Source organism: Rhinolophus sinicus, chromosome 14, assembly GCF_057876585.1.
Source record: "Rhinolophus sinicus isolate RSI-liver-muscle chromosome 14, RSI-T2T, whole genome shotgun sequence".
NCBI classification, from domain to species: Eukaryota; Metazoa; Chordata; class Mammalia; order Chiroptera; family Rhinolophidae; genus Rhinolophus; species Rhinolophus sinicus.
The window spans coordinates 63,504,606-63,518,325 of NC_142514.1; the positions used below are offsets into that span (position 1 = coordinate 63,504,606).

Consider the following 13,720-nt stretch of genomic DNA (forward strand, 5'->3'; position numbering starts at 1 on the left):
GCCCACACCTTAGCCTGAAAGGCCCATGTTCATTCTTCCTCCAAAGAGCCCTCACGTTCCAACACCCATTTCAGATATGACCCCAGAGGGTAACAGACAAGGAGGAGAGAGTCAAAGTCAGGGCCCCTGGGAGGCCTCCCCCTATGAGCAGAAGCAGGGACCAACCACAGACCTGACTCCACACCAGGGCAGGGAGGTCGGAATCATTCCTACTCAGTGGGGCTTCATCATCTTTAGGGACCTGCTGCTGCTACACAGCTACCATTCTTCTGAATGTGTGTGTGCGTGTGTGTGTGTGTGTGTGTGTGTGTGCGCGTGCGTGTGTGTTTCATGTTTGTACTCCTGTCTTGTATAATGAATGTTTCTCGGTCAGAACAAAAAAATAAATGAACATTTTAGCATGGGTATTTCCAACAGAGGTTAGAGAAGGGAAGGCCAGACCTGTGGAGTTCTGGTAAACTAACCCTTTCAAGGAAAGCATGGAGGGCTGTGACGCACAGGAAGGGCATGACAGTGAAGGGAAAGGAGCCACCTGAGTCACCTGAGCCAGATGGCAGTTCATCGCCTTCAGCAATGGCTCTCACCTGGCGCATTGCTGACCCAGCCAGAGCCTTTTCCTTCCTCTCAAAAAAATGGCGCAGTAACTATGACTACCACATAGGATGGTTGCAAGGATTACACTCAATTTATGTTTATAGAACTTAGCAAGATGCATAGGACCCAGGAAGTACTCAATAAATGGTAGATAGTATTTCCCAAGAAAGTTAAATAACTCAAAATTTCTTTTTAAAAAGTCAATGGAATATGCAGCTGCCATTCAGGAAGTTTCACGGCTCATGTTCTAACGCCTCAATGACAAAGTCCTCCTATATCTACACTAAAATAACCACAGTCCAGGAATGAATTGCCCCCTGCCTGAGTTTGGGCCCAGTGCCACAGTGACTAAGCTAAGGTACCACCACTTCCCTCTTCTGCTGCTTGAAACAGAGCAGGGAGGCAGGAGCGGAGAAAGGAGTGAGGAGAGAGAGGACGGGCACGTGGAGCGGCAGACCACAGGCTTCAGGTTCTGCGTTCAAATATTAGCAGATAAGCAGGTGAGCAGAGTGGTGAAAGAACATGCCCCCCCACGACTAAATCATACTCAACACTGGAAGCTTTTCCTCTAAGACCGGGAGCAAGGCCAGGATACACAGTCTGGCTACTTCTATTCAACACAATACTGGAACTCCTAGCCAGAACCATTAGGCAAGACAAAGATACCAAAGGCATCCAAATCAGAAAGGAAAAAGTAAAACTACATCTGTTCACGGATGACATGCTCTTATATGCAGAAAACCCTGAAGACTGAACAACAACAACAAAAAAAAAAACCCCTGTTAGAACTAATAAATGAATTCGGTATACAAAAGTTTCAGGATACAAAATTAACATACCCAAATTAGTTGCATTTCTATATACGAACAAAAACAATTCAAAAAGGAAATTAAGAAAGCCCTATATACAACAGTATCAAAAACAAACAAACAAACAAACCTATGAATAAACTTAACCAAGAAGGTGAACTGTACACTGAAAACTCCAAAACACTGATGAAAGAAATTTTAAGCAACACAAATAAATGGAAAGACATACTGTGTTCATAGATTGGAAGACTTAATATTGTTAAAATGTCCATACTCCCCAAAGTGATTTACACGTTCAGAGCCATCCCTATCAAAATCCCAATGGCATTTTTGTTTTACAGAAATGGAAAAAAAAAAATCTAAAATTCATATAGAACTACAAAGGATCCCAAATAACCAAAATAAATTTGAGAAAGGAGCAAAAATTTGGAGGTCTCATACTTCCTGATTTCAAAACATATTACAAATCCACAGTAATAAAAACAGTATGGTAGAGGCGTAAAGACAGACACATAGACAAATGGAACAAAATAGCGAGCCCAGAAGAAAACCCATGCATATACAGTCAACTGACCATTAGCAAGGGTGCCAAGAATATACAATAGAGAAAAGAAAGTTTCTTCAACAAATGGTGTTGGGGAAACTGGATATTTACACGTGAAAAAGCATGGCCTCTGGAGATAGCTAGCCTGCGTTTGAAGCCTTGCTTGCCATCAAGTTAGTTAATGTCTCTGTGCCTTAACGTCCTCATCTATAAAATGGGAGAATAACAGTACCTTCTCCCTAAATCTGTTGGGAGATTTAAATAAGGTGCTTAGAATAGCCTCTGGCACAGTGTTACTTTCATTCTGACTATTATCAGTTGGGCCTGAGGAAAGTTACTTAACCTTTTTGAGATTCAGTTACCTCTGTTGTAAAAGGGAGACCAACTCTAACTTGTTGGGTTATTCAGACAAAGTGAATGACACAGCCAGTGTAAAGCGCTCCACCTACTTCTAGGTCCAGAGGAGTCAGACAAGTCCAGTAAACAACAGGGCAGGCCTGTTCCCACGAGGTGGGAGAGAAGGGGTCCCAACAGAGATTACCAGGAGACCACAGGGGGAGACGCCTGCCTCAGGTTGGGGGGGTCCTGGCATAACAACCCCAAAGCCAAGACCTTCTCTCCTCTACCACCCTCTCCAGTGGTGTTTCTCACTACCACCGGAAACATTTAGTACCAGATGAATATGTGTAAAAGAAGTTTAGCCAGCTGGGTTGAAAACCTTCTAATTCTATTATCGTACTTCCTCTAGACCACTCACTCTATCTGGATCTTAGAGTAATCCATCAAAATATACTCACTGATATACCACCAAACAGTTTTCAAAGTGAGTTCACATCTCTTTCCCCATTTGCTCTCATGATGAATGGGCAGGGTAACATTTTCCATTTTACAGAGGAGAAAACTAGAACTGGGAGAGACTGATTCACTCTGATCAGCTCTCGTCATTCTGGCCCAGGTCTCTTTTCACCAGACTGAGTATTGGAGCCTTTTTTCAATGGATAAAGTGTCGTTCTCCATGAGAGATGAAATATGCAGATTTGTCCTCTATAATGACATTAATGCCTCTTACAAACATTTACTGATTCTAGAAGAAATATAATTTGATTATGGTAAATGTCAATAAAAATTTGTAAGTGCATCACTACTTAGAATTTTTGGACAAGAGTTTATGGGAGAAAAGTCCATATAATCAAATGAAAACGACAAAATAAAACTCTAAATACAGGATAGAAAATAGCAATGATTAGTCAGTTTGCCTATTTCGGAGAAAGCTCAGAAGAGCAAGCAACCCAGTTTACTTCTAACACAATGAACAATGGAACTGAAGAAACACCTTCTCCTAAAGCATTTTATTTTCTCCATCAACCAAATAAGAGTCAACCAGTTGAAGAAGGCCACAGACTTCAATTATGTACCTATAAGGAATCAGACTGGAGATTAACTGAGAAACACTAGTAATGACCTGGCAGCAATCCATGGACATTTAACCTTGCTGACATTCCTTTTCCTTCTCCTCTGTTGGCTGTTCATGGAATTTGCATATGTGGAAAGTTGCACACATGTCATGGGCAAGTTGCACTGGTCCCCTTATAGTGGATTCTACCCAACCACTGAATCCTCTCATGCCTGTTCAGGTAACATTTCCCCACTGTTCACCATATTCGGGAGAAAGACAGATGTACAAAAACATGTGCAAAGATGTGAAATGCACTCAGGAAGCTCATAATCTAGAATGACAAGTGCTTAGCCAGGACCAGTCCTCCACTTCCCCTGGAGACATCTCCCAATATCTGGAGGTATTTGTGGTAGACATAGCAGGGGGCTGCTACTGGCATGTCGTGGGTAGAGGCCAGGGACGCTGCTACACATGCTACAATGCACAGGACGGCCCCACAACAAATAATTATCCAGCCCAAATGTCAGCGGTGCCAAGGTTGGGAAACCCTGACCTAAACAGAGTTGAGTGTGGCATGAGCTGTAATAGAGACAAAAGTGGAGTGCTATCAGATTGACAACATTTAAACACAAGGATAAAATTGAGTGTTGGCAAGAGTATAGGGAAAATGGCACCCTCACAACATGCTGGTGAGAATATGAATTAGTACAACTTTTTGGGAAAGCAATTTGGCAATATGCAGAAAAAACTTTAAAAATGTATATATACTATGTCTGTCTTTGCTTTCTTTCCATCCCCATCTTCTCTCTTCCTTTGCCTTCTTTTTTTCTTCCCTCCCCAGGACTAAGGGGTAAGCACTGGGCTGAGAATGTCGCATGAAACAGAGTTTTGGGTGTTGCATAGAGGCTTGGGCTGGGGTTGGGAAGCCACACAGAGGAGTGAGTTGAAGGGACTGGAGGCTAATAATGAAGCTGCAAAGACACAGGAGCTAGGCAGCCAAGGACAGGAGGCAGTGGGACGGGAGGTTGGCACAGAAGACAGAGGATGGCCTTTGTGGTAGGGGGTTGCGCTATTTTGAGCTAATAAGTAAAAACATTAAAGATAATGGGAGTCAAGTTTCTAACTACAAGAGACGGTATGTACAAAGAAATCAAGGGAAAAGAATAGACTGATCCCTGGGTATTGGATTGGAATTGAAGGTATTAGCATGAATGCATGATTTTATAATACATGGCTTAATGTAGAAAAATTTATAAATGTATATGTTTATATACATGTATTTCCTAGCTCTGTACTCTCAGAGATATAGAGCAAATGACACCCTGTAACAATTAGCACATCAACCTTCCATATCTTGGTTTCTAAATGTCTTTCTCTACCAACAGGGAGGACTAAGTCAGGGAAACTACAAGAAGAGACTGGAATAATATCATGTGGAGCCAGAAATGATGTCAAAAGGACACAGGAACCACCTCAAAGGGATTACCACTGGCCAAACAAGGACAATTTAAGCATCAAAATAAATAGTGATAGTAACAGATTTCAACATACTGTATAGAAAAGAACTCCATGAATACTTCCTAATATAAATTAACAAATACTTGAGGGAGAGTAAAAGTTCTTCCTTATAGAATGCCAACCAATAAATGTAGGAGTGATAGAAATAAAGAATCACCATTTGGCAGCATTCATAGAGGTGGCTGATTCAGGCAGAAGTCATCGATAAATAATAAGGCTGTAGGTGGAGGTTTAATATAGGAAGAGGCTATTAGCATAACCTGAGAATACTTCCCCACAAACAGCAATAAATTTCAAAGGGAAAAATGATAAATTCAAGATGGGACGTTCTCATGGATACCAACATAGCCAGGTGACCAAGGCCAACATTCCAGTGGTGGGACAGCTTGACATCTTGTAGTCTAAAGTAATGAGCTAAGAAGAGCAGAGTATGTATTCCTGCCAAGCACACATAACCTGAGTCTGGTTCTGAAGAAATGCCCGCTGGACTCAGGTTGAGTCATCCTGCAGGATGTAAGATCTGTACAACTGCAAGGGAACAGGGAACGTCTGAGGAACCATTCCAGAAGAGACATGACAAATACATGTAAAATGGATCCTAGATCAGACAGGGGAAAAAGACATCCGGGAGGCAAATGATGAAATGTGAATGGGTTTTGTGGATTGGATGGTAGTGTTGTATCAGTGCCAATTTACTGATCCTGTGGTGCAATAACTAATTTTATGTATCAACTTGACTGAGTTAAAGATACCCAGTTAGCTGGTAAAACATCACCTGGGTATGTCTGTGATGATGTTTCTGGAAGAGATTAGCATCTGAATCAGTAAACTAAGAAGACCACCCTCACCAGTGTGGATGAGCATCGTGTGATATACTGAGGGCCTGAATAAAACAAAAAGGCAGAAGGGTGAATTTGTGCTGTTGCTTGAGCTGGGACATGTATTTTCTCCTTCCCTTGGACATCAGTGCTTCTGGTTCTCAGGCCATCAGGCTCAGACTAAACTATAGCACCAGCTTTCCAGGTTCTCCAGCTTACAGATGACAGACTGTGAGTCCTCCTGGCCTCTGTGATCCCATGAGTCAATTCCTACAATAAATATCCTCATATAGATATAGCTATAGCTATAGATATAGATATATAGATATATCCATCCTATTTGTTCTAGAACCCTGACTAATCCAAATGCCATGGGGATATAGAATAAGATCATACTTATTTTCTCTTGCAAGATCTACATGACAATTTAGTCCGGGGAAAAAAAACTCCATTCAAAGGACCAATCTATTAAAAAATGAACCAGGGCAGGAGGCAACTGATACAATGATATTCTGTACCTGATCCCTTGCTTTGGTCTTCAACAACTAGTTATTCCCAATGACTCTGAGCCTTAACTTGGGATTTCTAGCTTCCTTGAGGAATGAATGCCTCTCTGACGCCACAGCCCACCTTTGACTTACCTGATCTGAGTTTATCTTGGGGCAGCTCCAGAATTTCTGTAAGGAAGGGCTTTGGGGCATTCTAGGTAAAAGGGGACCCTAGGGATCTTGTCTTAAAGCTGCATTTACAAAGCAGCACACTGTTTTTATTTAGATGGCATGTTGGTTTGGAGGGCCTTTAAGCAAACTGGTAGTGTTTATGGAGGGGTTAAAGTGCCCCCCACCCCACCCTGCCACCTGCCAAGCCGACCCGTGATGATACCACTGAATTCACACATGGCTGAGTCAAGGCCAGGGCTAGTAAAACCTACAGACTAAAGTTCCAGGGAACAATGAAGACAGGGACTAACCGATGAGTAATGAGCAGGGTTGACGAACATCTTTTGGAAAGGGTGGGGCAGGCTGTACTGGGCAGGTCGTTTTCCAGAGTGACACCCAGTCTAGCCCAGTCTGAGTTTTATGAACGATTCACATCTGAGGAGAGGCCTGGTCAATGGGGGCAGAACGGTGTCAGAGTCACGGGCAAGGGAGGCGTTCAAGGCAGTAGGGAGACAGGACAAGCAGCAAGGGGCCAGGCGCTGCAGAGGCCAGGCCCGGAGATGGAGAGGAATAAGGAGGAGGACATCAGCCTGGAGAGTGGAGCAGGTGGGTACAACCCAGGAAGTCAGGACCTTGCGCTCACTGGGTACCACTCACCTGGCTCACCAGGAAGGTTAGCCAGACAGCAACACACATCTTTCAGAATGAATGGAAAAATTAGCTTAACTGTTTGGGGTCAGGGGATGCTTTGAGTTCGTTTAGTACTTTGCAGCGTGAACCTTAAAGAGCCAAGTTAACAAGAAGGCACAGGGCCGTGAGGAGGGTATAGGGCACCCCACTTCCATGTGACCGCCATCACCAGTGTCCTCTGACACATTGGTTGGTTAGCTCTTTGTTTTTGTCCACTAAGACCTGAGATGAGCAGGCAGTACAAGTAATTCGACGGGGGAATTAAAGCTTCCTTGGAACTTTGCCCTGTACCTTTGATCATGCAGTGTTAGGTAATTTCAGTCCTGAAATGTATCTTCCTTTCATATTCCTCACAGAGCAGTTTCTCAACCTTTGGCAGGATTTCCTCCTTGAAGTCTCATTTGACATCAGAGAGCAGGAGAGATGTATGTGGAGGGACCACAGTAGCATCCACTTAGCACACCCGACACCCACATGGAGATCTGAGCACCCCCATAGAGCCTGCCTGGGTGTCCCAGATCTGAGGCCCCACCTTTTTAATTCCAATGTTTATACGTGGAATTAAATTTCACATATACGACTTAATGGGACCCAACAATAAATCATGCTGGTAGGAAAAAAAGGATTATTATCCCCGTTGTGTAAATGAGAAAACTGATTCCAGGATGACAAGTGCTTTATTGAAGGATACAAGAACTCACAAAAATGGGGCTGGGATTACAACCCAGACCCCTGTACTCCTACTGCCTCTCTAACCCAGCATTATAAAACTATAAGCTCTCAGGGCTTCTGGAGACACCTCCCCACCCCTCACCTGCACCTCACCTCTCCCATCCATGGCAGGACTACGTTCTCAGCCTCCATATACATAGAGAATCTAGGATGAGGGACAAAGGATCAGCAAGGCCAGAGAGGAGATGGCTGAGGTCCTGCAGGATGGATGATGGAGGCAAGAGCCAAAGGCCATGACCAGGAAGGGGGTAGGCAAGTAAGGAACATGTGCAGAACATCCCAACGTCACCGACAGTTGGGGCTCTATCTTTGCCCTCTTGCTGGAACAATGTACATTTGCGCCCCCATTTCCAGAAATGTCAATACTTTAATGTTTATCTAGAAGGAAGAGAAGGCAACTGGCATTTAAGTAGTACTTCCTGTATATCAAAGACCCTGCTAAGTGCTTTTCTCTTTTAATCTTGGGAGGTGGGTATAATCTTCATTTTTGCAGACAAGGAAATGAAGGCTTCGAGAGGCGAAGCAGTGTATCTGAGGTCACAAAGCCTGGCCTGGAACAAAGGATGGTCTGACTGCAAAGCCTTGCTCTTCTCCTTATACCACGTTCATAATGCCCTGGGCCTGTGCGCTGCCATTTAGAAGCTTGCAATCAGACTTAACCACTCTGCTGGGTATAATCACAGGCCAGTACACATTTTGAACTAATGTATACTCCCAGGAGAGAGGCTAATGGGTAATTTGAGTTATAGTAATTCCCATTTGAGTTACAGTGATTCCCCCTGCCCCAACCCAAAGAAATAAGAGGTTGGACCTAAGTTATGGTGGATTTCTGCTCTTCAGCAGAAGATGGAAAACCTGGGAGAGAAGCAGCCAGCCTTAGGCATGTGTGCTTGACTTTGAGAGTATGCCTTAGTTGCAGCCTGGCTACAATGCTGTGTGTGCAGTTGTTCCTGTGTGTGTGTGTGTGTGTGTGTGTGTGTGTGTGTGTGTGTGTTTTGGAAAAATGAGAATGAACATGTTGTATACTCTCAAACAGGTTCTGATGAACATACGTGAAAAATAATCACATATTTTATTGTTTTCATTTCAGTCTTCATTCATAGAAAACATGTAAGGATCTGGTTCTATCCAACATCTTGTAAAACACCCAGATATCTAAAATAGATCTAATCTAATAGAAAAAGCCTGGTAGTTGATTTATGCATTTGTCAGATTTAGAAAAGAGGATGCGCCATTTGTAGTTAAAGCTACAAAGTTTTGAATTCTAAAGACCAAAAAGAAAAAAGAAAAGAAGAAAACTGCCCGAATGATCTATTTTCCTAGTTATATGGTAGTGACAATCAATATATGTCCATATGGTTAGATGTCCAGAAACTGGGTCCTGATACTGGGTCCATACAGTCTCAAGGCACAAAAGATTCTGGAAGCTTATCTCAAATACGTAAGCTCTCACTGGCAGGGTTTGTTTGCTGGTCTTTCTAGAATAGCCCAGTTTGTTTAGACAAGCATGGTGTTAACAGCCAAGGTTGTGTGTTTCTAACTGTATCACTTCTGGTTGGGGAAAAAAGGAAAATTCTACTCACTGGATTCAGACCACACAAAAGTGGATCCAGTGTCTCATTGGAAATAGAGTTAGCAACTATTGATAATTCACTGGAAAGCTCAACAACTGTCCTTAGCAATACAAAAGTCCATGCATTAATAACATGCCTTACAGTGCACAGAATAATAACCTACATGTAAAGGTATCGTCTGTTTGTGGCTATTTGTGGCTCCAAATTATAAAAAACAAGTAGGAACCATGAGAAGCTAAGCAGCCCTTAATTTCTAAAGTCACATTCCAAGACCAGGTAATCCAAGGAGTGAGGAGGGAAATGTGTTACAATGACAACAAATTACCGGGGAAACATTTTGTGGAAATTACTGACTTAAAAATTGACCTACAAATGCTTTTGAGGGCCGTTTTAATGATTACCTTAATAAGACTAAATTGTTTCCAATATTCACAGTCACTCCTCAAATTACATGCTTGAGAAATTTCGAAGCAATTTTGGGTAGTCTCAACTTGCTGAGGGAAAGCAATAAAGTAACACTGCTACAGAACAAAGCACTTTTGTTTGCCGCGGGGACAGTCACTCACAAAGCACAACCCCTCCACAGTGTTACTAGTTAATAATAATTATTTCCCGAATTTTTAGATGCCTTGCAAGGTTCGAGCTGTTCCCCGACACACCACCGTACCAGGCGCAACTGGAGGCTGAAAAATGTTATATCCCTAGGCTCCGCGGGAGAACCTCTGCTCCCTACGCACCGCGGTAAGATCGAGTTTGGCAAAGGAGCACCTGCGCCAAAGCAGAGCGGACGGAGCCTCGCCGCGCTCTCCGCGCCCTGTGCCCAGCCTACAGCCCACAGCTGGGGCGGACGCAACGCGGCTTTGACATTCCGATTGCATGTTTTTACTCCTAGAAAAGAAGTGGGAAAGGGTGAGATGTGCCACACACCTCCCGGAGAGTCCTGTCCCAGATACTTGGAGTGGGTTTGGGACCCGGGCCCGACGTCAGGTAACCCTGAAAAGCTGGGCCCGGCGGAGGCCCTTGCACGCTGGCCTCCCCACGCGCGCCCCGTCCGGCCGCGGCTCCGGGAACCGTCCCCGCCCCCGGCACCCCACTCACCGCTCACGCTCGCCCGCGCCGCCGAGCCCGGGAGCGGGATCCCCTGCGGCTGCCGCATGCCCTCGGGCCGTGCGCGACGGGGCGACCAAGTGTCGGGCTACAGCCGGGCGCGAGAAGCAGCGGAGGGCACGGCGGGCGGGCGGCCGGGGCGCGCCTCCTTCCGAGCTGCAGCTGCGACGCGCCCGGAGCCCAAGGAAAGTTTGGCGGAGCGAGGGGTGGCGCCGAGGGGGGCGGAGGGGCCGCTTCCCTGCTCTGCCCCGCCCTGCCCCGGCGTCCGGCCGTTCCCACGGGAGAGCGCCCCCCACCGGCGAGGCACGGATCGGGCTCTACTGCAGATGCCCTGCTGCCTGGGACTGATCCCAGGACGGTGTCTGGAGAAGACGGAGGTCACTAAAAGACCGCTATCATCCCGGGCTTTACAGAGCCATACCTCAGAGCTGTGTATTAAAGCACTGTCCTTCTGTCCCTCTCTCTTCACTCAGTGGGGACAGATTTATTTGAAGAGGCAGCAGAGAAGAGCAGCCCACACCCACCCATCCCTAACCCCCGTAGAAAGCCGGCTCACTTCCAAGTCAAAAGCTTGTTCCAAAACTTGAACCCCAAAGCTACCCAAGGGTGCAGGCAGCCTGCCAGATGCCAAGGATGGTCACGGTTATCTGTCTTGGGGCCTTTGCTAGGCAGGCACCTTTTCATTGAAACAGGAAACAAAAAATAAAGTTCTTGTGAGAGGCCTCTTGGCCTCCTGTGGTAAACAGTCCCGGATATTTTGTTTTTTTCAAAGCTGAAATATAAAGCTGACCCACCTTTGGTAAAGAAGAAAGATGAAAAGTAAAACGATGTTATGAAGACTTTGTTCTCGCTGAACTCTGCAAAGCAAAGAGAGGTCACAGACATGCTAAAAGTCGGGCCTTCCTGGTGATCCTACAGGAGGAAAATACTTCAATGTGAGGTCCTTCCTACTCATGCTTGAAAACCTTGGGAAACACTCAGAGCACATGCACAGATAGCTTCCCTTTGCCATCCATTGATTCATTCATTCATCGTTCATTAAACGTCAATATTGGACCCTTCTATATGCCAACTAGGAACCATATCCCAGGAAACACTCTGAACAATAACCTGCCCCCTAGCATCAAAGAAATTCTGCTCTTTCTGAAGATCGTGTTTTAATAATGTTTCATTCCTTATGCAATGGACCTCATCCCATAGGCCGTGACAGCCTGGTGTGCCTCAAACATTTAGAGCAATGTGGCTAAATTTTGATCAACATGTACAAATTATTGTTGCCTCACCTGGGTGTTCAGAAAGTGACTGTGGTGTCTTACAGATGAACTGTGTAGAAAGGGCTACAACTTGCAAAACTAGTGCTAAAGATTAAAGAGCGTGTTTACTGGAACGAGCAAAAACCTTGCAGATGATACATGAAAAGGAGGTCAGGGGAATGAACAGCTCAACTCAAACAGCACATTGATAAAGGGCAACTTGGTGAACACAAAAATTCTCAACCCACCAGCACTTAGCAAATGCTTGACTCAACGAATGTGTACTTTGTCAAGTGAGTAAGTTGTAGGCTGCACTGAGAACTATAAACACCAGTTAGAGCTGACTTTTGCTGGAAAAATGTATTCCAAGTTCCAAACAACTTATTAGCAAAGGCACTTTGGAAACACATTATGTTGTAACTTGGGGACTTCCTGAACTTGAGCATTGCAAAGCAGAACAGGGTGTCTGTAAAGCTAGATGTGATTACCGTGAACATACGAACCCTAAAAAAGCGGGGGCGGGGATTGGAGAAAGGAAAAGGGGATATGGTGAGCTGTGTTGAAAAACAAAAAGATATTCTAGCTAGATGGTTTTTAACAAATGTGGGTCAGATCTGAGCAGAAGGCAAGGAAGTAATCTAGGAAAGAGATGCAGAGGGGAGAGGGCAGGGGGAACATCCAGCTTATAGACCTACAGGTCGGGACTGGAAAAAAGGGACAAGAGGCAAAGGACAAGCACAAATAAAGGTGGGGCCCCAAATCCTAGTTTTTAGAAAGAAGCTCAAGGATTATACACCAGAACCTTCTTCAAGTCGTTTTAGGATCTGTGATGTCTCACTTCTCTAAGAAATGTTTTGTATTAGTAAAACCAAGTTAAAATTAACATAAAAATGGTAAACACAAAGCACAAGGGTACACTTTGCCTTAAAGATCATTGGCTGGAAAGTCATTCAAAACTTTTTTAACAAACATTTGCAGATCAGCTTCCTGTATACAAAGCCATGTGTTTTGTGTTCCTGGAGACACAGAGATTTATACCATTGTTTCTGTAAAGGGAAAAAAGGGGCTTTCCACAGTGCTTGATGGAAAGAAATTGTGATGGCCTTGGAGAACCTGTGTCAGTCAGCATTTTACTTTGCAGGGAATAAATGCTGCAAAGTAAATAAATAAACAAATTATATTGAAACAGGCCCACCTCCTGCCACAGTGAGAAGAAATGTAGAACTTGGGCCAGACCTCTTCCTTTCTGGGTTTATGGAAAGACGCCCATGTTCCTCCATCCCGGGCTTGACTTGAACCTCTAATCCTATAGGCAGGAATACATAGATTTTGCGTTAACTTTGGGAAATATCTGAACTGAATCTCTGTTACATTTTGTTCATCTGTGCTAATTAGCAATGAAGACGCCTGCAGCAGGTGAATAGTGTGAGAAAGAGGAATGGCAGCTATTAAGTAAGAATGTAAGTGGCACCTGAAATAACCCGTTAGTTAGTAAATTAGCTAGCCGGTTCTAAGAAAAGACTGAGCAAAAGAGTAACTCTATAGAAACCAAAGGTAAAGAGAGATGGCATAAGCTAAGTGATGGCCCTATAGAGTCTCTTAACTGCATGTAACTTCAAGTGGAAGGCAACAGGAAGTCACAAAAAAGAGTCAACAAATACCAATAAATAAACAAATAAATCAAAATCAACTTAATTTCATTTAAATTGAGCAAACCATCCCATATGATATGCGTGAATCATTCAGAAATACTTCTTGGATATTCATCCCATCACTTCTTAATTCTGCATATTTTTGTGCTTGAGAAAAGTGACCAATTTTGAAAATAAATGTCATGGTAAGAATCTTGTTCTACCAGACATGAAAATGCATTATATAACCACAATAACTAGGGTGCCCCAGGACCCAGATTTGTGCCTATCATCCAGGCATAATTCACTTGTAAAAGCATCCTAATTTGGTTGATAAATTATATTGTGAATTTAATTCAGAATTAAAACAATATGACACTGGTGCAAAACTAGAG

General features: G+C 44.0%; 1 protein-coding gene across 2 annotated transcripts in view; it reads right to left on the reverse strand.

Moving 5' to 3' along the window:
- The window catches only part of LPAR3 (lysophosphatidic acid receptor 3), a 70,843-nt gene extending 60,146 nt beyond the window's left edge, over positions 1 to 10,697 (reverse strand). The window contains exon 1 of one of the 2 annotated variants that reach the window (XM_019710190.3): positions 10,433 to 10,697. The gene's annotated coding sequence lies outside the window, so the exon portion shown is untranslated. Of the gene's footprint in view, positions 1 to 10,261; positions 10,402 to 10,432 lie in introns of those variants that run through there. The other variant, XM_088791256.1, reaches the window with a different exon arrangement.
- Positions 10,698 to 13,720: the final 3,023 nt, after the last annotated feature.